This window comes from Megascapheus bottae, chromosome X, assembly GCF_031878675.1.
Source record: "Megascapheus bottae isolate mThoBot1 chromosome X, mThoBot2.hap1, whole genome shotgun sequence".
Lineage (NCBI taxonomy): Eukaryota > Metazoa > Chordata > Mammalia > Rodentia > Geomyidae > Megascapheus > Megascapheus bottae.
This window is the reverse complement of record NC_143547.1, coordinates 65,617,593-65,645,506: the sequence shown is the minus strand read 5'-3', so window position 1 is coordinate 65,645,506 and position 27,914 is coordinate 65,617,593.

Below are 27,914 nucleotides of genomic sequence, written 5' to 3'. Positions count from 1 at the left end.
GTGGCCTGGGTGAGGAGCCTGGTGGGCGGGTGGGCGCTGGGACAGCTCCGCCTCCCCTGGTGGGGTGCTGAGTCTTAGGGTCCGCCCGCTTGTCAGTCTCCAGTCAGAGGGCTGGGGGTTGAGCCCATTGGGCGGGTGTGAGTTGGGACTGCCCCGCCTCCCTTGATGGGGTGCTGGGTCTTATGGGTAGCCCGCCTGTCAATCTCCAGTCAATGGCCTGAGGGAGGGGGCTGTTGAGGGGAGGGACAGGATTCTAAATTCCTTGCCCCCCTGCTCCCGCCAGTCTTTCTCAGGGCGGGGTGTTGGGGTCTGAGTTAAGTTCTATTGCTTGACACCTGCTCTGCTTTCCCGATGTGTTTGGGGACGCGCTGTATTACTCACGCCTCTGCTTCCGTCTGCGGGTGTTCCATGGTGGTGGGGAGTGTTTCACTCCCCTCGGGTCTCCGCCGCCTGTGTTCTGCATCTGGGTCCCGCTGCTTGCTGTGTGGTTCCGCGTCTGGGTTCCGCTGCTTCCGCCGTTCGCTGGCCCGGTTCTGTGCTGGTTTCTGCAGCCATTGGGTTCCCAGCCTGGTGCCCTCCACTGCCGCCGCTTTTCGTGGATTAGAGCCCGTGCCCGCCCCCGCTTTCCCCACGTGGAGCCGGTGCCAGCTCAAGCCGCTTTTAGCAGCTTGGTCTGGTGCGGCTTTCAGCGGCTTTGGGCGAGAGGTGGGGGAGGGGTCCTCGCGTTCCGAATTCTTTGAGAAAGTTGGATGTGAGCTTTTTCTGGATTTCTTTTCCGGTTTGAGTCCTTCTCCGTTGCTTTTTGAATTTGTTGTCATGGATGTCTTTAGAAAGTTGGCTCGTGGGACTCCCTGGTTCTCTTTTTGTCAGAGAAAGCTAAGCAGCGTCCCTATTGTCTTGGCGCCATCTTCCTTCTTAATTGAATATTTTATATGATTCTGTTTTCTCAACTTTCTTAGTACATCATTTATATTACTGTACATTTAAAAACATTTTAATGTTTAACTTTCTCTATGTATTTTATGACATTGATTATAAAATCTGTCATGTGTATCATTTAGTCTTGTTTTACTTGGATTTATTTCATGAAATGTACCTTTTAACTTTTTGTGAGACCAATGTTGTGTTTATTTCATCGATTAGCTGTGTTGTTGTCCCAGCACTATACAAAGCAGTCACCTGTTTTTCTTCAAGTACCAATGTTTCATAGCAATAAAAACACTCATCATTTTGTCCATACAGATATTCTGGAGGCCTCTAATACTTTGTGGATAACCGAACCCATTTTTTTCTGTTCTTGGCTATGTCAAGTCACTTCAGTACTTTGACATAAATGATACTGAAGCTTCCATATAATTTTCATTACTAGACTTTCTGTTCTAATATTTTTCTCTCAAAGGAGGATGGGAATCGGGACTTATTTTTAATTTTTTTATGTATGTGGAGTTGGGATAAGTGAATATACTGTTGTAAATAGTTATATATACCAAACCATTATCTTTGCTTTTACTTGTCACCTAGTAGCTACAGTACATGGTTCATATTACTAAATTAAGATAAGAAAGACAGAAAGAGTCCTGGAAAACCTTCCAGAAAATTTGAAGGATAAGATACATGATTAAACGTCTTCCTTCCACAGCTAGACTATAATAGCTGGACTTGTACTACCCATTCCCTCTGTACTAAGTTTGTGGTAAAAAGCTGTGGAAAGTATTTTGTGAAGTGTCTGAGAAACTAGTATGCCACTTACCAACAGCTTTTAGAGATAGTTGTGATAGAATGCAGACTTGTTTGTACATCTAGAAATGTAGAGGCATAACATATTCACTCCAACTCTTTGCCTCCTAGGGGAGAAGCCGAGAGCTCCTGTTTATCACATTCAAGTTCTACGCTGAGCCAGAGGGAAAGATCTGTGGCAAGAAGCTGCACACTAATTCAAACTATCTATTTGTTTTCTTTAGCCCAGAGGGAGTTCACGTATTTCAGGCTCTATCAAGAGTGTAAGGCAGGTAAAACAGAAGACAGTTCCTCAGCTAGCACCCAAAAATATTGAAAAAGTTGATTTACAGTAACTTTTTAACTCACAGGGAACTGGAGTTTTACTTCTGATCATAGGATATTTTGAAAGACAGTAAAGATGATTAAAAATATATGTCTATTTTTCCTGTTGTCTACAATTCAGAGAAAGTCACTTGAGTACTTCCTGAGTTTCATGTGAATAGAATTGACCCATACATCTGTGAATCACTTTTATAATAATTTTCTTTTAAAAAGAAATTCTAAACCATCCTATTCAAATACTTCACTATCTAAAAATTAGCCTTAGCTAAAAAAGGATTATTAGTCTATGTGTGATTTCCTCAGAGAACAATAAGAAAAATAACTGCAGTATTTTCAGAGTATGTTCTTTGTTAGCTTCTTGTTCTAAGCAAGCGTTGAGTGGAATATAGTCTGCTGCAGCCATGTCTGTTATGTTGGGGATTAGGCACTACTGGCTGGTTTGAAAGGTTCTACATTTGTATCTTACTGAAATGCTACTACCCCATTCTTCATTAAGCATGTTCATAGTTGCTGAAAAAAATTAATTATAATTCAGATTTCTGAAAAAATTCCCTTGGTCCTTCCTAGCTAATGGATAATGGAAAATATGATCTTTTACTTTTCAATATGCTCTATTTATCCTTTGAAATTCCAATATAACTAAACATATAAGTAAAAATGCAAGCCAAGTTAATTATTTGTGATATGAATTTTTTCCATCCACATTATTTGGCCATTAATTTAACAAAATAGTAAATTGAACACTTGCTCATCTAAGCATTGTGACTAATATAAAAAATGCAGCGGGCAATTAGACACAAAAACCCCTTACTTTCCTGAAAATTATATTTATCACTGTTTACAGTGTCTAGATATTCTGATGTTGGTAAAGAAAATGCAGCTATAATGAAAAAATAGCCCTAGATATTAAATAATTACTTTTATTAGGGTAAACTTACTTCAGGAGATTTTATATGTTATAAGATTTAAGAATGATTAAGGGGTCAGGGCTGTGGCCTATTGGTAGAGTGCTTGGTTACGTGCAAGAATCCCTGGGTTCTATTCTTCCATACCACATACACAGAAAAAGCCCAAAGTCGTGCCACGGCTCAGGTATTACAGTGCTACCCTTGGGAAAGCATAAGGACAGTGGCCAGGCCCTTAGTTCAAGGCCAAAAACTGGCAACAAAAGAGATTAAGAAGAAAAACTGTGAACATGTGGGGTACGAATTAAGAAGAGAAGTCTAGGTATAAGAAATAAACAATCTAAGACTAAAAGATAGAAACATACTGAGGCTTCTGAAAACAGATCAGTGGGTAATGGAAACACACTGAATTATACATATATATATATATATATATATATAATATATATACACCCATACACACACACACACACACACACACACACACACACACACACACACACACACACAAGAAATATTTTCACATAGGAGATTAAGAACAACAATCAAAAAGAAAAACTTCTTGTTTCCATGCCCTGGAATTCATTTCCTTTAGCCTCATCTTATATGGCCACATGTACAGAGCATTTGAGCTATTATGATCATCTGCTAGGAGAATACTAGAGTAGAGTTATTTCACAAATCAAAAATGGTAACTGTGGTAAGCTGATGAATATGAGATCATCAACAATGATAATGTTCTGAATAGCTGGAAATTCCTTAAAAATTCCACTATTTTGCATGATATTAATATAATTTTTTATTCCAAACAAAATAACAATAGAAAAAATACATTTCTTTTACTTTGAAATTTTGTGTAATTACTGGGTAGTACATTAGAAAAGCAAATTGGTCCAGCCCGGAGTTTGGGCTAGTGGTAGAGTACTTAGAATGCACAAAGACCTGGGTTTAATTCCTTGGTACCACATATGTAGAAAAGGCCAGAAGTGGTGCTGTGGTTCAAGTGGTAGAGCTCTGGCCATGAGAAAGCCCAAGGACAGTGCTCATGCCATGAGTTCAAGCCCCAGGACTGGAAAAAATTTCTCCACTGTTCTTCTTTTCTTCATTAAAAAATTTTATTGTCAGGATGATGTACAGAGAGGTGACAGTTACATTTGTCAGATAGTGAGTACATTACTTCTCTAACATTGTTAACCCTTCTCATGTTTTTCTCCCACTTGCCTTCCCCTCACCCTCCCCCAAGTTGTAAAGTTGTCTTGTGAATATCACTGTCACACTGGTTCATTCTTTTACCTTTGTCTCATCTTCTTGTTTAGCCCTGTCCCTTCTCTAATTTCAGTAAACAAATAAACACATATACAATACACCAGGTACCAAAGTCAGATACAATGAAAATAGGAATTACTCATAAGGTAAATAAAAGAGAAAAGAAATAACTTCACATAATACATTAAAATAATAACCACAATGATAAACCTCTTGTTTCTATAACCTGGAGTTCATTTCACTCAGCATCATCCTATATGGTCATATATCCACTGTTATTTATTGTCAATGAGATTTTCTATTAACCTGATCTCTAGACTGATTGTTCTTAATAAGATAGAATAGTAACCAAGTTGACATTTGTATAAGTGTTTTATTTTTATTTTTTCCTGGATGTCCCATTTCCAGATAGATTGCATTACAGTTAAACACTGCACTTGCCCATTATTTGGCCATTCTCTGGGAATTGAGAAACTATAGGTGAGAATGTATGTGCCAGCTTAAGCTGCTTTGGAATTTTCTTTTCCAATCCTATGGCTTGTACTCAGGGCCTGCGCACTGTCCTTGGACAATTTTTGCTCAAGGTTAGCGACCTGACACTTGTGCCACAACTCCACTTTTGGCCTTTTCTGTGTATGCGGTACTGAGGAATCGAACCCAGGGCTTCACGCATGCTACACAAGCAGCCAACCACTCCATTCCAGAATTCAACTAAATTTTTTCCACTCAAAAATGATCTAAACTTTTAAAAATACTCATCCTGAGCAACAACAAATTTGAGACTTCAAAATCTTTTCAAATTGTATGCTTCTTTAGATAGAACAAAAGAGGAGAATTTATTTTAATGCTAAGTCCAAAACTTTTAGCTATTTCATTGTCTTACAAAATAATTCATAGCCACACATTTGGTGGTTTGTACCTATAAAATGCGAGCTACTGAAGAAGTTCAAAACCAGATTGGGCAGGAAAGCTGGAAGGAGAGCTGTGGCTCAGGTAGTACAAAAAACATCTCGACAGACAGGCACGGTTGCTCTCAACTGTAATCAAAGCTACTTAGGGGACTGAGATCTGAGGATCCCATTTCAAATCCAGCCCGGGCACTATAGTCAGTGAGACTCTTATCTCCAAATAACTGCAAGAGAACAAGAAATGGGGCTGTGGCTCAAGGGGTAGGGCTGTGGCTTTGAACTGAAGATCTCAGGGATAATCCCCAGGCCAAAGCATAGGGTGGTAGCCTTGAGCTGAAGAGCTCAGGGACAGTGCCCAGAGTTCAAGTTCCATGACCGACAAAAAATAAAAACAAAACAAAACAAATACAAAACAAAACAACGACAGCAACAAAAAACCCATCACAGACAGCATCCTGAGTTCAAACCCTAGGACCAACACACACACACACACACACACACACACACACACACACACGCACACACACACACACACAAGCACACGCACACACACACTTTCATAAGGAAGGGAGTGACAGCCTGTTCTTATTCATTTGTAGAAACAGAACACGTTGATCACATAATAGAAGATTATCAGAATAATAGACACCAAGCATCTACAAACATTAGGGACATGGGTGAGCAGAACTAAGTAATAGGAAATAAAATACAATTAGATAATAGTGTTCTGTACTATAGTAGTATAACTACAAAGTAAAAAGACTTGTGGTATATTTTTGAATTTAAAAATTACTTTTGATGGGCCGGGAGTTTGGCCTAGCATACACGAAGACACAGGTTCAATTCTTTGGCACCACATACATAGAAATGCCGCAAGTGGTACTGTGGCTCAAGTGATAGAGCACTGGCTTTGGGAAAAATGCCCAAGGACAGTGCTCAGGCTCTGAGTTCAAGCTCCACCACAGGCATAAAAAAGAAATGACCTTTGATTCATTCAACCATTAAGGGGCATCTGAACTGATTACATACCTTGACTGTAGTGAATATTGCTGAAATAAACAGGGTTTGTTGATGGTTTTATTGTGCTTTGTATAATTCTCAGATTTCTGTGGTCTAACTACAATTGTAGATAAAAGTCACTAGTGGTGAGCCAAAAAATATGTGCTCTAAAATGGACATCAACTGGTTAAGAGGAATAAATGAGATTCATAAAGACAATTTCACTTTGGCATTTATATGCAAAATTTAGATACATAATCGCAAACAAAAACGAATCTAATTGAGGACTCTTTGATGCTGAATGAGTGGGAGGACACAGGAAAAAGGATCATGAGTGAAAAGGATCACAGTATGCATATTTGGACATGTCATAATGCAAATGATTTTTTAGGTATTTTATTTTATTTTATTTTATTTTGCATTTTTTATTGTAATTAGTAAAAGGGTTACATAATATTTGCCAGATAGAAGGTGCATTAATTCACGTACATTGATACCCCTTCACATGTCTTCGTACCCATTTCCCTCCCCCCCCACACCCGACACCCGTCTTGGTATTCACCCCTTCCCTATCAAATTTCAAATAACCAAATACCAATAAATTCAATATATCAGATAACAAAGTGAGATACTATACCAATATGAGATAACCAAGGAACAGCAAAGGAGATGAGAGACAACATAGTACATTAAGGACAACAATCATTCGTTATATGGCTTTTGTTTCAGTATCCTGGAGGTCCTTTCCATTAGCTTCATACTATATGGCCTTATGTATCAAGATTTTGCTCTATTGCAGATCTCTGCTAGTAGAGCCCAAAGTTTCTAATGATTATGACGAATGAGGGAAACCATTGAGCCTAAGTTCCTTTGAGTCTGGCTTACTTCACTTAATATGACTTTTTCTAAGTCTTTCCATTTCCTAACAAATGGGGCGATGTCATTCTTTCTGACAGCAGCATAGAATTCCATTGTGTACAAATACCACAACTTGTTGATCCACTCATCAACTGAGGGACATCTAGGTTGGTTCCATATTTTTGCTATGGTGAATAGTGCTGCAATGAACATTGTTGTGCTAGTGGATTTAGTATGCCCTAGTTTCTGGATGGTTGGGTAAATGCCAAGTAGTGGAATTGCTGGGTCATAGGGGAGTTCTATGTTTAGCCTTTTGAGGCACTGCCACACTAATGCAAATGATTTTTAAAAAGAAAATTGAAAATGAGAAGCAAAAGAAATATTTAGGAATTTCCTGATTCTCTTGTCTTTGTTTATTGACTTCTTTCTTTCTTTTTTACTTGGTTCTTTTCTGGGTAAATTTTATCTTCCAAAGTTTCTCTTAAGAGCCCTTCTGTGGAAGGAGAATGTGGCAGACTACTTTCAAAACTGCATGTTTTAGATCACTGTAGCTTCTCAGAAATTACTTTATGTTCAAAAATGCTATAGTATGCATTGAATACTTATTAGGTCTTCTTGATTATTTTTGTTCTCTAGTTTATAGACAGCCTCTTCTTTCCTTTTGCTTCATCCCACAATATGTCTGATACCCCGTTGATATTGTGATGAAAGGTAAGTTTGTTCCAACTCACTTGTACAGTGGCATTAGGGGAGAAAACATAAATGAGTTGTTACATAACCCAAAGAATTTGGTATTGGTATTTACAACTTCATTTTTAAATAGCGTTTCAGAACAATGAAGTAATTATTCTTTTACTCTATCTATTAGCTTTTAATAATTTCCTCATTTTAGCCACTTGGCATGAATACTTACTAAAATTGTATGCACTAAGTCACAAATAACACATTCTTTTAGGAAGATGAAGATTTGGGGATTATATTCTTTGATCCCAATTTGAGAAAACACTAATTAAGATCAAATTTAAACTATCAACTCCTGAACTGAAAGTTAAAAAAAATAATTCTTCTGTTTATCTATGAAGGGAAACAAGAGAAGACTGATTATTGAGAACACAATGAATGAAAGCTAGAGAAACAACCAAAAACTTGAAAATCAATAAGAGAACACAATAAAATAGCCATTTACAAAATGAGTATACAGAATAGTGCTTCTGAAATTGCCAGAGCAGGAGAGGTGTAGATTAAAGTTGAGAATGAGTGAGAGTGAATATAGTTAAATTAATATATTCGTGTGTATGAAATTAGAACAATGAAATCTGTTGAAACTGTTTTAATACTGTGGAGAAGGGTAAAGGAGAGAGATATATTGAATGAGATTAATCCAGATATATTGTATGTGTACATAATGGCACAAGGTTCTAGTTAAATTATAATATAAAATGTTATCAATCACAGGAAGTAGTGCTGTTATATTTTAGAACTGGTGAAAATATCCCCTAAAATCAAGGGAATTTGCCAGTTTTAAAGATACACAATAACTAGGGATCATTTTTCATATATTTTTATTACAGAATTTATTAACATTGATTTTAACATCATAATTCAAATGACACATTTAAAAAACAAGTATTCAAGAAGGGAATCTCTATATACAATCACCGGCACTTAGACTTTAGAACATAATTAAAATTAGGCTGAGGGTTTGTATGTCATAGAAACATATTAATCTATGTAATAAAACATAATGTCTATAGAGTCATAGATTTTTATGTCTATGTAGTTGTGTTTATATTTCCAATGCCATGTCTGTAGCATTGGGTATGCAAATATTGAGTCCTCGCTCATGTACTGTTTAGATCTTATCACCAAATATTAAGGATACCATTTGCCTTTTATTCCTTTGGTCTTGACTTGTCTCACTCAACATGATTCATTCTAGATTCATCCACATCCCTCCCTGCAAATGCCATTATTTTTTTTTGCCAGTCCTGGGCTTTAGCTCAATGCCTGAGCCCTGTCCTTGGAGTTTCTCAAAGCTAGAGATCTTGAGCCTCAGCACCACTTCCAGCTTTTTTCTATGCATGTGGTACCAAGGAATTGTACTCGAGTCTTTTTGCATGCTAGGCGAGCACCCTACCACTAGGCGAAACTCCCGGCCCCAAATGCCATTATTTTGTCTTGTTTGTTGGCTATGTAAAATTCCATTGAATATATATATATATATGTATGTATATATATATACATATATATATGTATATATATATACTACATTTTCTGTATCCATTCATCTGCAATAGGGCATCTGGGTTGTTCCATCTCCTGGCTATTGTGAATAGTGCAGAGAGAAACATAGATGAACAGGTGTCCTTACATATCTTGGGTTATCATGTTCAGGATAGATGCCCAGGAGTGGTATTGCGGGATCGCAGGGAAGGTCAATTTTAAGTTCATTCAGAAAGCTCTACACTGCTTTCCAGAGTGGCTGAACTAGCTTAGATCCCAACAGCAGTGCAGTAGGGTTCATTTTTCTCCACAGCCCTGCCAGCATCTGTCATTGTCTGAGGTCAAAATCTTGGCCATTCTTGTTGGGATAAGGTTGTATTTTAGGGCTGTTTTTATTGCATTTCCTTTATGACCATAGATGATGAGCATTTTCTCATATGCTTTTCTGCCATTTTAACCTCTTCTTTTGATAAGTCTCTCTTTAGTTGTCTTGCCCATTTAGTGAATGGTTTGTTGGGTTTGGGGGGATTAGTTTATTGAGTTCCCTGTAGATACTGGATATTAAGAATTTGTTTGATGTATCATTGGTAAATATCTTTTCCCAGTTCATTGGCTGTCTTTCTACTTTAGTGGCTATGCTTTTTCTGTGCAGAATTTTTTTTTATTATTAGATAGTCCAATTTGTTGGGTCTGTTGGGACTCTCTGATTCTGTTCAGGAATTTTTTGCCTGTGCCTATGATTTCCAGTGTCTCTCCAAATCTATCATGTAACAATTTCAAGGTTTCTGGTCTGACATTGAGGTCTTGGATCCATTTTGAGATAATGCTTGTGCATGGTGAAAGGATAGGGTCAATTTTTAGTGTTCTCGCATGTGGCTGCCCAGTTTTTCCAGCATCGATAATTGAATAGACTGTGTTTGTTCCACTGTATATCTTTGGCTCCTTTGTCAAATACAAGTTGACTATAGGTATGTGGTTCTATTTCTGGATCTTCTATTCTGTTCCATTGATCTTCTAGTCTATTTTTCTGCCAATACCATGGTGTTTTTGTTATAATGGCTCTATAGTAGAGTTCGAAGTCTGGTATTGCAATACTACATGCTTTGCTCTTTTTGCCTAGAATTGTTTTGGCTAGTCTAGGTCTTTTCTTGTTCCATATGAAGCTTTGAATTGTATCTTCTATTTCAGTAAGAATGTCTTTGGGATTTTGATGGGGATTGCATTGAATTTGTATATCAATTTTGGCAGTATGGCCATTTTCACTGTGTTGGTTCTCCCTACCCAGGAGCATGGGATGTCTTTCCATTTCCTGGTGTCCTTTTTAACTTCTTTCATTAGGCTTTTATAGTTTTCATTAACTAATTCCTTTACATCTTTGGTTAAGTTAATTCCTAAGTATTTTATTCTTTTGGGAGCTATTCCAAATGGGATCTTTTTTTGATTTGGCTTTTGTTTGTGTATTGTTGGCGTACAAGTAAGCTACTGAATTTTGCAGGTTAATTTTGTATCCTGCCACTTTGCTAAAGTGATTTATTAATTCTAGGCATTTGGGAGTGGAGATAATTGGGTCACTCAGGTAGAGGATAATGTCATCTGCGAATAGGCATTGTTTAATTTCTTCTTTCCCTATGTGAATTCCATTGATGTCTTTTTCTTACCTTATTGCTCTGGCTAAGGGTTCCAGCCATATATTGAAGGGAAGTGGAGAGAGTGGGCATCCCTGTATAATTCATGATTTTAAGGTAAATGCTTCCAGTCTTTCTCCATTTAGTATTATACTGGCTATAGGCTTTTCATATATGGCTTTAATTATTTTACAGAATGTACCTCTTATTCCTATTTTTTCTAATGCTTTCAACATGAATGGATGTTGTATTTTGTCAAATGCCTTGTCTGTGTCCAGAGAAATTATCATGTGATGATTATCCTTAGCTCTCCTTATATGATATATTGCATTGATTTGCGAATGTCAAACCAGCCTTGCATCTTAGGGATGACACATACTTGTATAATTTTTTAAATTTGTTTCTGGATTCTGTTGGCTAGTATTTTATTGAGGATTTTTGCATCTTTGTTCATTAGAGAGATAGGTCTATAGTTCCTTTTTATGTTGGATCTTTCCCTGGTTTGGGGATGAGTGTAATATTAGCTTCATAAAATGAGTTTGATATTGCTCTTTCTTCTTCAACTTCTTGGAAGAGTTTCAAGAGTATAGGTATTACTTCATCTTTAAAATTCTTGTAGAATTCTGCACTGAAGCTGTCTAGACCTGGGCCCTTTTTGATTGGCATTTCCCTGATTGCTTCCACTATTTCATTGTATGAAATTGTTTTTTTCAATTTGTTTACCTCATCATTGTTCAATGTAGGTAGCCTATATTTATCTAAGAAGTCATCTATTTCTACTGGATTTTCTTGTTTCTTTGAGTATAGGCCCTGGTAGTACTTATTCATAATGGACTGAATTTCTTGGATATTGGTCGTGATTTTTCCCGTAGGGTCTCCAATCTTGTTTATTTGAGTCTTCCCTCTCCTTTTCTTTACGAATCTTGCCAGGGCTCTGTCAATTTTTTGACTCTTTCAAAGAACCACCTTTTTGATTTATCAGTTTCATGCATAGTAGATCTTATTTCAATCTCTGATATTTCTGATTTTATTTTTTGTTATTTCTGTCCTTCTAGTTGTTTTAGAATTAACTTGCTTCTCTAGGTGTTTCAATTTCTTCTTAGGTTATTTACATGCTCTTCCTGTGTCTTTTTAATATGGGCTCCTAGTGTGATAAGTTTGCCCCTTAGAACTGCCTATGCTGTCTCCCATAAATTCCTGTGTGATATCTCTTGATTGTTATTATATTCAAGAAAGTTTTGAATTTCTTCTTTGATTTGTTCTGTAACCCAGGAGTTATTCAGAAGTGTGTTGTTCAGCTTCCAAGTCTTTGAATGGTTTTTATCTTTTACTGTGATGGTCAGTTTTAGTCTGGCTCCACTCTGATCAGACAGAAATGGGATTATATTAGTCCTCTTATATCTGCTTAAGTTTTCTGTATGAACTATTATATGATCTATTTTGGTGTATGTTCCATGTGCTGCTGAGAAAAATTTATAAAGTTTCACCATTGGATGGAAGACTCTGTGTATATCTGTTAAGCCCAGGTGAGCTATTGTGTCATTTAAGTCAATGTTGTCTTTGCTTAACTTTTGTTGAGTTGACCTGTCATTTGGTGAGAGTGGTGTATTGAAGTCTCCCACTGTGGCTGTGTTTGAGTCTATCTTGTTCTGTAATTCTAAGAGAGTTTGCTCAACGAATTTGGGTGCTCCCATGTTGAAGAAGTAAATGTGTATAACTGTAATATTCTGGGTATGGATTGTACCCTTTATTAATATGTAATGGCCATCTTTATCTTTATGCACTGATTTTACAGAGAAGTTAATTTTGTCAGAGATTATGATTACCACTCCTGCTTTTTTGCATGGTGCATTGGAGTAGAAAATTCTTTTTCATCCCTTCAGTTGGAATTTGATTCTGTCTTTGGCAGTCAGGTGGGTCTCTTGGAGGCATCATATGGATGGGTCTTGTTTCTTAATCGAGTCTGCTGTTCTGTGTCTTTTGAATGAATTGTAGAGCCCGTTCACATTTAGGAAAATTATGGAGAAGTGGTCAGTGTCCTTTGTCATTATTTATTTTTACTTCTGTGTTTCTTTTTCTCTCTTTTTTCCCTTTTGTGTTTAGTGATTTATAGGTGATAGCTTTTTGATTGGAGTTCTTCCTTTTCTGGAATTTGTTCTTGATTATTTTATACTTTTTGTAATGCTGGTTTAGTGTGTATGTATTCATATAACTTCTTTGGAATGAAATATCCTTGTTTCTCCCTCAAATGTAAATGCTATATATATCAGTCTGGGTTGGCACTTGTTGGTCTTCAGGGCATGAATGATATTTTCCCAAGTTTTCTTGCATTTAGGGTTTGCGTAGAGAGGTCTGCAGTTATTCTAATTTTTTTCCATTGTAGTATAGCCCTTTTTTGTGCATTTAAGATCAGCTCCTTTGTGTTCAGGTCAAATGTTTTTACCATGATGTGTCAAGATGATTTCCTTCTATGATCTTGCCTACTTGATGTTCTGAAGTTTTCAGTAATGTGAGTATTTTCCCTTTTGTGGTTAGGGAAGTTCTCTGCTATGATCTTGGTGACTAAGGGTTGCATTCCCCTATTGAGAAACTCCTCCTCTTCTTCGATTCCTATTATACGAAGGTTAGGTTTCTTGGCTGCATCTGCCAGGTCCTGGAGTTTTCTTTGGTGAAATCTTACTGATTTCTCCAGACTTATGATTATCTGTTCTAGCTCTTGTGTTTTATCTTCCATTCCTGATGTCCTGTTCTCCATCTCAGTCAATCTGTTGCTTAGTGCTTCCATTTTTTTGCATTGCGGACACTGAGATGATCATGCCTGCTCTAAAGGTATTAATCTTTTCTTCTAGGGAAGTATATTTTTTTCTATTTTTCTTTTGAGATCAAGGAGCTCCTTGTTGATTTCCTACTTATGTCCCTGGAATTGATTTTGGAATTCTGCTTTGATCTCTTTAGTCATGTCCACAATCATCTCCTTGCACAGGGTCATGTTTCCTGTCTCTTCAGGTGTCATTTTGTTAAATGGTCACATCTCTCTCCTCCCTTCACTCTTGTTTCCTTTTGGGCTTTGTGTGGGACTTTGTCATAATTTGTCGTTGCACTTTCTGAGCATCGAAGACTGTTGTAGGTTTGCTCTGTGGTTGATATGTGGTGGTCTTTACTTAGTTTTGAGCTGGTGGATCTAGGAATCTGTATATACAGGGTTCTCAGCCAAATTAGTTCTGCTGCTGCCCAGTTTGGAGATTGTAGCTTATACAGGTGTGTTAATCCATTCTCAAAGGCTGTGTGCCACTGCACAGCTATCTCTTGAACAGCCCAACCAGTGGTACTCTGTGGGCCTGCAGTTTGGAGGCTTCGGCCGTGGGGCCAGGTGGCAATTGTGCCCTCTGTATTCCCAGGGGCCTGCATCTTTGGGAGGTTTGGGAGCTTCCATGAGCTGGCTAGCTTGCGGCCAGGTTCCCTGGGTCCAAGCCCAGCAGCAGAAGTGGTCTCCAAGGGCAGAGCTGTGCCTTTCTGGCTCTCAGAGGATGAGCTCGGCCCCTGCTGGTCTGCCCTTCAGTTCCCCTCTGTGTTTAGAGAAGTCCTGGGCCACTTTTGGCAGAATCTTTCTGTGATTCCCTGGGGGCCCTCCTGGTACTGGCTTGCTAGAGGCTCCCAGCAAGAGGGTGACCTACTTAGTTTTGGTTCAGTCAGATGCTGGCTTGCAGATTCACACACACCCCCACCCTCTGTTGGAAGGCAGGGTCTTAGTGCCTCTCAGTCTCCACTTTCAGTGGCCTGGGAAAGGAGGATGTTGGAAGCAGGGACACCTCCACACCCTTTATTGGTGTGCCATCTGCCTGTCAGTCTCCAGTCAATGGCCTGGGGGAGGGGGCTGTTGGGGTAAAGGACAGGATATTGAATTTCTTGCCCCGCCTACATTTGACAGTCTTTCTTGGGTGGGGTGGGAGGGGTCTTGGTTAAGTTCTGTAGCTCTCCACCAGCTCTACTTTTTCAATGGGTTTGGGGGAACATGCTGTTTTACTTACTCATAGGGGTTTGGCTGTGAGCTGCTCCATGGTGTTGGAGGCTCCTTCGCCTTCCCTGTGGTCTCTGCCACTGTCCCTGCTCCACACGCCCAGTCTGAGTGGAATTCCTGTGTCTGGATTCCTTCCAGACTTTCTGGTCCCAGTGCTGGCCACCACCACCTTTGCACCCGGTCTGTGTGAAGTTCCTGCTTCTGATTCTATTTTTAATAATAATTAATAGGAGGGTTAGATTATATTACTAGACATCTTTTTACTTGATACTTTCAGTGTGAAAGAAATGTTAACTAAGAATCAAAAATTTGAATGGAAAAAGATATCCATATTTAGCAGATGTAAGTTACCATAAAATATTAGTTCTTTCCAAATTCCTATGACAGAATGATTTTTGATTAAAATTCAACAGTATTTCTTTTCAGTCTCATTATTCTAGCACAGCCAACAGGTAAAAACAAACACTTCTCTAAAAATGTAGTTTTTTAAGATGTTCACTGTCTCTAATAATATGCAGTAACAAGGTACAGTAATGAAGAATGGTTTACTATTGTAAAATAAATATATCAGTTGTGTGCCTGTTCATATATATATATATGCACATAGATATATATATATATGCATATAGATTTAATGCACATAGAAGTCATTCATTTAATCATGTTTATACTTTTATGGTATTTGTGTTTTTCTGCTATCTAATAGAAATGTTGGGTAGAGCCAAACATATTTTATGTTCACACTCGAAGAAGAAACAATCTGGTTACTTAAGTGAGTCTATCCAAAGTTTCAGTGTATTTTATATACTTGGGTCTGCATAGTCATATGAAAGCTAAGGTATATTTGAAATTAAATGCCGTCCTATGTCTTTCCCCAGTTTCTAGCTGTAGTAGAAGGCAGTGTTTCTGATGTGATAATGGTATACATTCACATCAATAATGTATATTTATTTGCCTACAATAAAGTATACTTTTTGTTTACATAAAGATACATCTCACTTAAAAACTGATCAATGAACAGTGGAAGAAAATTATGTGTTCTATTTGCAACAATGGAATTACAAGACATTGAGACAGTACAGTGACAAATAGGAGAGTAGCACTCTGAGCAGTGCTGACCAAAAGAAAAAACAAACCAGGTGCTGGCAGCTCACATGTGTAATCCTACTTACCCACAAAGCTGAGATCTGAGAATTGCTGTTTAAAGCCAACCTGTGCACCAAACACAGTGAGACTCTTATCTCCAATTAAATATCAGAAAGCCAGCAGTGGCGCTGTGGCTCAAGGGATAGAGCACTAAACTTGAGCTGAAGAGCTCAGGGACAGCACCCAGGCCCACAGTTCAATACTCAAACGTAACCAAAAACAAAGCAAACACAGAAAAAACAAAAGGAAAGAAAAAGCAAACCCATATCTTCTGAATCAGATTTTATGTGAAAGAAAAGTAATTTTGTTAAACACTAATTTAGCAGTGTTTGAATATCATTTGGCTTATAGTCAGATCCTTACCTTTCTCTCACAATTTATTTACTGTCCATTTTGACTTTTTCTCCTGTCGAAATCCTCGAGCAATAGGAAGAAGGAAGGTGAAAAAATGTCTCAATGCTACCAATGTTAGATAGTATTGGAGTTCCTTGGGTTGGGGAAATACTTTCATGTGTATCATACCTTGTTCAACAATATATAATATTTGTTTTAATATTGAAAGTGAACATCTCAGTTGGACATTGACTGAAGTAGTCTCACTAACCAATAGGTCACCCTTTAGATTATTCACCTATGAAGAAGCATTAGTCCTCTCTATTTCCCAAGTAAAGTCTTCTTATGAAGAACACTAAATGACATAGCAAATAGTATTTCATAGATTTCAAAATGAGGAAGAAGCAGTCCTAACCTCTAAACAAATGTAAAAAAATTTCTGAAATCCCTGTTCACTATATTTATTCTGCTTACCCACTTCTTTGCGTATGGACAAAGGTCTACTTTATAATCTTGAAACATACTTAAAAAAATTCAAGGAAAAAGCATCTTCAAAGGAAAGGTATTCCAAAGTTAATTTGAAATGTAGCATGAACATCTGCACATTTACATAATCTTTAAATATTAAAAGGCAAATTTGGAAAATTTTGTAGCACATAAAACATGCAAAGACCACCATCTTCATTTATAATAAACATTTGCCAATCAAATCAAAGATAAGCACATTTTAAAAATTAAAGCATTAATTTGAGAAGGAAAAGTCAGGTAAAAGTTCAGTTCATGGTATGCTTATATCATATAATCTCAACATGTTACTAGTAGAAAGAACAGTGGTCAAAAGTGGACATAAGTAGAAAAAGAGTAGCTCAGGGAATTATCATAGCATCAGGATAGAAGGTATTAATAGTAGATCTCCTTAGGAATGTGATATCTGAGCAAAGAATTGAAGACAAAAATTCTGTCCACAGGGACCAGACTGTGTACAATGGATCTAATATTAGAATGTGTCTGATCAGTATGTGAAAGAGCAAAAAGCACAAGGCTGGAGAAACCTGACATATGTAGAATCAAATGGAAGATAGGAATTCACTGAAGTAAGGTTGTGAAAGTTGTAAATAACCATGATTAGCAGGGTGGGTAATTTGTAATATATTAATGAAATGCGATATTACTTAGAATTTAATGTTATATTTGCAAACAACTTATTCCTTAATAACAATAAAAAGGACTTGTGAAAATAGATTTAACTACTATATAAATAGTTGTAACCATCTATACATATTCTTTATGCAAGGACAGTGCTCATGCCCTGAGTTCAAGCCCCACAGTTGACAAAAAAAAGAATGCAAGTGTGGTTTATGAAAGTACATATTTCTACATGTTGAATTTGGATTTAATTTAAATAAAGTAAAAGAAAGCTCAAATGACCAAGCTTGCCTGAATATAGTGAATTGTGCTCTCTGTATGGCCTGGTGTGGTTGGCACCTGGTGTTATGAATAATCAGTAGTAGATTTATTTTCTTGTAAACAAAAGCTTACCTCTTGAGAATTGAAAAGGGGCTAAAGGCCCTCCAAGTCAAGATATCTGAGAGGTAGTGGAGCAATAAGATAAAATAATTTAAAAAGTGCCAAGAGACTGGTAATTTACATGACATGTTAGTAATTTTTAATGTAATGAAAGTCATATGCTAACTGCATAAGGAAGTATATTCACTTTTGTATCCATTTGAATATGTATCTTTCTGGTTGTAGGAGTTTAGAATGTATTTAACTATGTAATGAATTTAGTTATGAGATTATCTTCAAATCACTGATTTGAAAAAATATAAAATAATTTAAAGTTCAAAACCATCAGTACCTAGAAAGAGATGCTTTCTTGAAATGTTGATGCAAAACAAAATATTCAGTTGTCTGTGCATGTAGAAAATTTATCTTTTATTTATGCATGAGTAAGTGAATGCATTTATAATAACACATTTGTATATGTAATTACAATTTTAATTCATTCAGCTTCTCTGTGAGAAACTACCAGTCTTCTTGACATTCTTTCAAATTTTTATTTCTATAATTGAAAACACTAATTTCAATTACATATATATCACACACTTTTCCTATATACATATTTCATATATATGATATATATGAAAATACAGATATTTCAATGAAATGTCAGCTTTCTTTTATCTGATAGTTCAAACATTAAAATCTTGTTTGTAGAACAGATTTGTGTACCTAGGTCTCTCAGGGACAATTTTTCCCTATTTGTAATACCTGAAACTTTTCTTTTTATTTTAAGTAATTGTACAAAGAGGGTTCAGTTCAGCATGTCAGTTTCAGTGTACAATGCATCTTAATCAATGTCACCCCTTCCATCATTTACCTCCACTATCTTACCCTCACCCAAACTATCAATTTCCTTACATCCACTTTCACATATATCCACTATCATGCTGGCATTGTCCAACACTTCCTCTCTCCATTGATCTCCATCACTTCTCCTCTTGACCTCATCCATCTTGGACAATATATATTCTAGCTTCCAGGTGTTGATCTTGTTAAACTGTAAATTGTTCCAAAAGTTTAGTCCTTTGAAATCTTCCCCCGAATATATAACGCATGTACACTGAGTTTTAAGACTAATTTTAGATGGTGAAACTTAAGTGACAACTTTGAGTTGCTGATGAATTCATAGGTACATTGACTTGTCATTGTGATTAAGAAATTAGCCCTCTGTTGCATATGCCAGAGTCAATGAACTTTTTATCCTGAGTGAATATAAAATTGTAACTGAGAGACACAGAGTCACTGATAACTTCCTTATTAACTGTATGGAAACATAGAGTCACAGAAGATCAACAGTCAATGAACATGTAAGCAATAATTGGGGACCTGATAAATAGTTGAAGAAACTCTTATTCCAAGAAATGAGTTTTAAGTGATAAATGGAAATTCTCTCCTGTGGGTCACAAATGTATCATTACAGGTTTAAAATGACTACTATATATCCAAGTAATCTATATTGATTGGTCACATATATGAAGCACCAAAGATGACATAAAAAGACCATATTGATCTGAGAAAATAAATGATAATACAATTAGAAATATGGAATATTTAGCCTTTAGTAGATAGTAATTTATAAATCCTAGACGGAAAATTTAAGGACTTTGAATGTATATGACTATGTCCATTTCTTTTTGAATTTAAGTTTTCACTATTAACAAATAAAGTGAATTTTAATGGTTAGGTTTTTATAGTATGTAAAAGCCGTGGTTATTTTAAAACTGTGCCTTAAGAGGTACGCTTATCAAGGGAGTGTATATTTTTCAAAAATGGATATCATGTTAGGCAGGGAACTGGCTAAATGCAAAGAAAGAATTTCAAAATAGAATTCATAAGTTAGTAATGTAGTTTGGACAAGAGAACAGAGGCCTTCCACAATTGTATATCTTATAATTCTGATTTAAAATTTCAGGTGTAGTCTGTGAAGGGTAAAAGATAAACAGTAAGATGAGATGAGTACAGATGGTTGTTATTTAGGTAACCTTTAAAGGTCAAATTAAGAGAATTATATTTAAAATGTTTTAAGTAAGGCACAGCATACTATAAGCAACTTTTTACAAAGATGATTCTGTTACCTTCATAGGGTCTGTAATCAGTAGGGCACCCTTCTGATGCATACTTTCAGCAAAAAAGCCAAGTGTGCTTTTCTGTGTACTTGCCATCAAAATCATTGGAAGAGATAATTATTGTCCTATTAACAAACAGGAAACAAATTCAGTTATCTTACATCTTAGAAACTCAGGTGATATATTTCAACCAAACAACATTGAAGGTGGGAAGGGCACTTTGTAAAGAAAAACCAGGACAAGGATTTATAGTGAACATGGGAAGGGGTATCAGGGTTTAAGAAGTAATGTGCCACTAGCAGAGGAATGTGACTGTAACCCTGTATACATCACCCAGACAATAAAATATAATCAAAAATGTGTAATGAAGACAGTGCTTTTAGATTTATGGCCCTGTTAGTAGAATTAGCAACCCCCCCTTTTTTTTGCCAGTCCTGGGCTTGAGCTCAGGGCCTGAGCACTGTCCTTGGACCTTCTCAAGGCTAGACCTCTACCACTTGAGCCTCAGCACCACTTCCAGCTTTTTTCTATGTATGTGGTACCAAGGAATTGAACCCGGGTCTTCGTGCATGGTAGGCAAGCACTTTAACCACTAGGCAAAACTCCCGCCCTCCCCCCTTTTTTTACAGTACAGTATAGTAGCTTTAAGTGATGAACTGAACATGTACTTGTGGTTGTCTTTGTCTAACTCACTTCTCCTGGTGAATCAAAGAAAAGGGATTTTCCTAGATAAATGAACTAAGGATGTGAACAAATAATAGCAAATCATAATTACCTTTCTTTGGTAACGACTTGGGAAGGGAGTAGCATAATATTCACAACAGCAAAGAGATACAGAATGTGTAAACAAATTCTTAAATTTTTTCAAATTATGAAAATAAAACTGAATTTGACAAATTATTAAAAGAATCACAAATGATAGCATGTTGTTATAATCTCTGCCGAAATAGAATACATGCAAATCCTAAGAACTCAATATAAATAGATAAAAATTACAATTGTACATGCATATTGTTCCATGTTCTTAATTTTATATAAAAATCAACTTAAAATTTAAAGATAATATATAATATCAAACTTTGAAAATGCTACAGGAATCAGTAGCTTTCTGGATAGGACTCCAGTAGGTTAGGAGATAAGAGTGAAAAATGGCAAATGAGAATGGATCAGATTTAGAAGTTTCTGAACATCAAAGCAAAAAAAATTTTAATAGTGAAAGGACAGCTCACAGAATTGAGTAACATATTTCTCACCTCATTCAATGGCCAAGAGTTGAATACCCAGAATATATAAAATAACCCAAAAGATAAATGCCAAAAGATTAAGTTATCTTATCAATAAATAGGAAAGTATGTTAAACAGTTCTCTAAAATACAGGTAACTTATAAGTATAAGAAATCGTGTTCCATATCTGTGGACATAAAGACAATCAAAATCAAAATGAAAATAAATTTGAGATTCTATCAAATCAGTCAGAATAGCTACTTTCCAGCAAACAAAAATTAAGATCAAGATGTGAATAAAATCCACACTGAAATATTACCCTATCTTTTGTGAGGATTTGAAAAAAGTGAGGAATCTTGTACACTATTGGAGGAAATGTGAATTAGTACAGTTACAATGGAAGTTACTATGTCAGTTTCTCAACAATGGAAAAATACAACTGCCATATGGCACAGATATTCCACTCTCAGATATATACCTGAATGAATAGAAGTCAGCTTATTATAGAAATACCTATGTAATTATATTTACTGAGGCAATATTTACAACTACCAAATCATGGAATCAGCCTAGATTTTCATCTAAATAAAGAAAAAGAGCTATATACACATAATAGAGTTTTACTAATCCATAAAGAGAAAGAAATGGAAGTTATTATTTTAAATGAAATAAGCCAGACACAGAAATATAATTATCCCATATTTTCTCTTATATGTGTGAATAAAAAAGACATGGAAGTAGAAGATAGACTATTAAGGATATGGAAGGGAACAATGAGAGATGGCAAGTGAGATAATTATGGATAATGGTCTAAGGGTAAAATAGATGAATGCATCTTATACATATGTGTAAAATGTCATATTTAAACTATTGTGTACAAGAAAAATAACAACAATAACACGAAATCAAAAGGACTGCAGAAAAAATGAGTACTGAGTTTTGTATTTCATTCAGTAGAAATTATGACTGTACAGAAAATTTAACGAGTTATTTTGCAGAGTAAACTGCAAGGATAAAGAATGTAGCATTTAATAAACATGATACAATTCTGATTTTCATTATATGCTGAAATTGAAGAAAAATGGGATCAATCAAAGAAGAATGAAAATCTTTCATTGAAACGATACGAAATCTTCCCTTATTAAAAATTAGAAAAGAGGGGAGGTCAGAAGATGGGGCCGAGACAATAGGGACACTACCTAGCTCTCTCCCACAAAAAGAGAACCAGGGAATCCCACGAGCCAACTACCTTAAGAAATCCACGACAAACTCAAGAAGCAATGGAGAAGGACTCAAACCGGAAAAGAAATCCAGATAAAACTTACATCCAACATTCTCAAAGAATTCGAAACGCGAAGACCTCTCCCCCACCCCTAGCCACCGGCTCCAAGCAAAGAAATCTGCAGCAGAGGGCGCCAGGCTGGGATGCCCCAATCTCCACAGAAACCAGCACAGACAAGGCCAGCAAGCAGCGGATCTAGACTCAGAACACAGGCTGCGGCAGAGACCAGAGGGGAGTTAATGATTCTCCAAAACCACAAAACAGCTCACAGCCAAATGCAGAGGAGCGAGTAGCCAAGCGGGTAGCCCAGCGGGTCTCGAAACCCATCAGGAAAGCAGAGTTGGTGGCGAGCTATAGAACATAACTCAGACCCCTCCACCCCGCCCAAGAAAGACTGGCAAGCGCAGGGGGGCAAGGAATTTAGAATCCTGTCCCTTCCCTCAACAGCCCCCTCCCCCAGGCCTCTGACTGGAGACTGACAGGCAGGTGGGTGGGTGCTAAGACCCAAAGGGGGTGGAGGTGACCATGCTCCCATCTGCCAAACAGCCTCCTCAAAGAAACAACCACCTGCATTAAAAGGTGGGCTAAAGATTTAAAAAGAGACTTTTCTGAGGAGGAGATAAGAATGGCCAATAGATACATGAAGAAATTCTCTACATCTCTGGCCATAAAAGAAATGCAAATCAAAACAACTTTGAGATTCTACCTCACCCCAATTAGAATTGTCATTATTTAGGAATCTAATAACAATAGAGGCTGACTTGAATGTGTTTAGAAGGAAAGATTTGAATGTGTTTAGAAGGAACACTGTCATTGTTCAACCACTCTGGATAATTAGCATGGAGGTTACTTAAAAAACAAAAAACAAAAACAAAACTAAACCATTCCTGGGCGTATATCCAAATGTCTATAACCAAAGACATACTAAACATACCAGCACAACCATGATCATTGCAGCCTTATTTACCATAGTTAAGTCATGGAACCAACCCAGATGCCCCTCTGTAGATAAATGGATCGAGAAGTTGTGGTATTTATACACAATGTAATTCTATGATGCCATCAGAAAGAATGATATCACCCCACTCTTTAGGAAATAGAAAGATTTGGAAAAAATCATATTAAGTGAAGTAAGCCAGACACAAACATAGGCTCCATGGTTTCCCTCATTTATAATAATTAGTGTCCTAGCAGAGTATCACAATGGCTGAATAGCTATGTCCAAATGGACATATGTGATGGGGCTAAGCAAAATGAACTCTATGTTATTCAAACAAGAGGTTTATCTTTGTGGTTGTTGTACTATATGAAGTTATTTCTTTCCTCTTTTGTTCCCTTTATGGTTTATCCCCAGCTGTTACTATATCTGACATTGGTACCTGGTATGTTGTATATACATTTATTTCTTCTTTTTTGAAATAGGGAAGGGACGCGGAAAACAATACGGGTGGGAAATGTGGGTGGAGGGAAAGTGTGAGAAAAGTATGGGAAAGGGGCATAATTTTCCTGAAGTAATGTACCCACTACCTAATGAATGTAACTGTAACCCCTCTACACATCACCCCAACAATAAAATAAAATTTTAATAACTATGAGCTTCCGTTTTTGTTCAATGCTTGCCTAGTCAATATTAAGCTCTGGGTTCAGTTCCCAGTAACAGTTGCCCAAAGTACTAGACGTATATAGCTTTGGTAGAAAAAATTTATTGGAAATCTTAAATATGTCCATTGTTCACTCTGAGGGGATCACAAAGGTGTCATGCCTATGTGTTTCTTATTATATAAAATATTTTCAAAATAAACTCCAGAAAATGGAGACAACTAAAACTATGTGATATTTAAATACATGTACATAATATATAATGATAAAATCATAGTTAATGTTGTATATTATTCAAATAAAAAAAGAAACACCTTTGAGTTATATGTGGTATGGCAGTTGGATGGTTAGAATCTGGGAGAAAATTTGAGGATTTTGGAAAATGTTATAAAAATAGCTCCAAAATAAGTTTGCAGTTAATATGTATACGGTAGTTAAATCTTCATGCTTATGTGATTTTCTTTTGTACTAATAGACAGTATACATGTAGGCTAGTGTTATATCAGAAATATAATGAGCTAGAAATGTAGGCTATTAGCCATTGAATTAAATGCATTTGCCCAAAGCAATAGAAAATAATCTGGGTCCAATAGGAAAATAAGTTAGAAGAGGATGGATGGTTCATAAGCAAGATGAATGTCTAATTATTGTGACTGTAGTTAAAGGGTACGTAATGACAACCGAATAAGGGGATGTGTGAATATTGTGATCAAATTTGGGAACACATGAGTTTGGGATTTCAGAAGCAATGACAATAGAAAACTTTTACAGGGACATAACTTATCAATTGCATGTTGTGAAGCTAAGGAAAAGAGTATGTATTGAAGTTCTTTATAGATGAACATCAAGGAAGCTATGCAGCAAAAAAGACTTAGATGATAAATCTTGGAAAATTCTTACTAAACACAGTCTAATTTTAAGAAACTGAATATAAACCAATAACGACAGTTTCTAGGTTAATAAACTTTAAGGGACATGAATTTTGTAGAATGATGGAAAAATACTGATTTGAATGTGTTAGCATGAAATTTGTAGAGTAAAATATTGAAGTTCAGAGTGTGCAAGTTAAAATAATATTATGTAGGTTTAAATGGAGACTCTTTTCACAGTTTTGGAAACTTGGGCAATTTACATATTCTCTCTGTGGATCTGTTCATTTCTAAACTGAGATAATAATTTTATTCATCTTTTATTTTGTTGCATCTATTTCATTATTTGTTTAAAGTCAAATTTTATCAGTCAAGAACATATCAGGCTACAACTAATGAAAAAATAAATTTAAACAAATATAGCCTCATAGTTTTGAGTTTTTAATTAAAGAATTTATTGATTTTTACATCATATTTCAAATGACGTGTTTAACAAGCAAGTATTCAAGAAGGGAATCTCTATATACAATCAATGGCACTTAGTTTTTACAGCATAATCAGAATTAGGCTAAGGGTTTGTATATCATAGATACATATTTGTATATCATAGATACATAGTTTAGTGTTTTATCTTTCTTACAACAATAGTAATTTACAGGTACACCATTAAATATCTGTTTGTTGACTCCTTGTAGCCACCAGAGTTCTCCATTAGAAGGAAACAATGATCATTGCTGTAATGTGGTTCCTTTCCTCCAATTCCAGTGCTAAAATGGAAGAATTTTAAACTAGAAAAACAAAGAGAAGGGAAGATAGGAAAATAAAATGTATGCCAACTGAATTATTTCCATCTCTAAATATCTCTGTCACATAGCTACAAATGTGCAAAGTAATCTGAAAATGTGATTTGGGGTTAGAAACATTTTTCATCTTAACAAAATATTGTTTGTCTAATATGGACAATGGAAAAAATTGTATTTAATGGGGAACACATGCTCTCACAGTTACTAAGAAGCACTCTAGACACTTAGTGTATTTTCTCTATTATTGCCATTGTTATGAATTGCTGAAACTAGAATATGGTAGAATGAGTAGTCTTCACTTGAAGCTATAAATACAAACCCATGAGCTGTTTACATTGTAAACATTGTATTCTGTTTAGGAAGAAGGCATCAGGGAACTTGGAATTTATTTCCTTGAGTTTAAATTTGGAGATAAGTGTCAGAAATTTAAATGTGTATTTATCATTTTCAAAAACCTTGCCTGTCTGTTTTTTTAGAATGGACAGGGCTTCATCCTGTCTTTTTCCTTTCAGACTGACACTGGAAATCTGATGGTAAAGTGGGTGATGTGATAGGAATTTCTTAAACTTGCCCCCTAAAATGTATTAAATTGCGGAATAAGGGTTTTAAAAAATGTTTAAAGTGTTAAGTATTAAAAGTTTTAAAGAAAATTAGAGCTGTGTTTCTGGAGAAAATTTGGAAGTGAGGTTATCCTAAATGTTTGTTTCAAAAAAGAGTAAAAAGGAAAATTAGGGCTAACAAAATAATTAATTGCTATTTCAGTTTGCCCTTGTAAGTTTGTTTGTAAGAGTTTCCAGGGGGCCCATAGAAAAGATATAATTTTGAGCTTTACCAAGTGCCAGGTAAGATCATGCTTAGAGACCACTTCTGTGTTGACCACCTTGTTGCTTTAATTGGAGTAAAGTGTCCTTTTAAAGGACTCCTTGATCGGAAAACTGCAGCTCTGAGCCAGCCGAGGCACAGCAAAGTCTCCATGAGACTGTGATCTCTAATCTGCCAGCAGAGTGCTGGTGAGGCAGAGTTGCTTTGGAGCTCAAAGTAGCAGAGTGCTAGCCTTGAGCTGGAAAGCTGAGGGACAGTGTGCAGGCCCTGAGTTCAAGTACAGCAACCTACCAAATGAAATGTTGATGGGACATTTATCCCTGTGTGAGAGATGGTGTCAGATCCTAGAGTCACTTGTTCTTGGCCATTCAAAATTATCAGAGCCAGGAGGTCATAGAATAGCTTGTAAGCATGCCTTACTAATGCCTGTGTTTACTGGGCAGGAACTTGTCAGTATAATTGTGGGTAATTAAAACTTAAGATTTTCAAAACAAGTGGGTAGTTTACAATCATAATTTTGCTCAAAGCCCTAACTGAGTAGATTTTGGGTTTATACCAGCTACAAATTCTGGAAAGAAGCTTGTGAGCTTGAGGCTGTGTGCCTATCAGTCTGTAAGGGTCCCTGGCCAAGTATAAAGACAACATCCCTGAGTCAGCTTGAATAAGTTACAGAAGATGGATCTTCACCCAGATTCCAATCCGGGGACTTTAGCTAGACCATTCTTACCCCCAGGCCCCTTTAAAAATAAATAAAAAAGGGGGATACAGGTACCTAAGGCATGAGGCTTCAAGATAAGCTCATTGATGCTTTATTTACATTGAACTCTTAGAATTTTGATTCTAAAGGATTTTCCTCTGCTTATAAGCATAGGGGCACCATGCTACCTCGCCCAACCCCCTGCATCTTGTCTAATGGAAGGACCTGATCACTAACACCTGGTAGGAGCCGGCCCCTCTGTTAACAATGGGGTGAGGGTTTTACTCATGTGTGCCATTATAACTGCTAACTCTCAAGTTTCAGGAGCAGGCAATCTACAAGTTCCTGTCACTATGAAATGGACTCTCAGCGACACTGCTGCCAGCCGCAGCCAGCTTGCCTGAGTTCTGCCTCGACCTTTGTGACCTCACCAGTATGGCCTAGGACACTGACCTATCCAGAAAAACTGCACTGGATGACTAATCTGCTGGATATGGATGCCACAGACGCTGCTTCCACACTCTCCTCAAAGCTACCTCATCCTATGTCTACCCCAGCATGGGAACCAGAAGAAACAGGAACTGTGGAGATTCGGAGCAATAAATTTGACCCCCAGGCATGGGACCGTGATATGATTATGAATAATA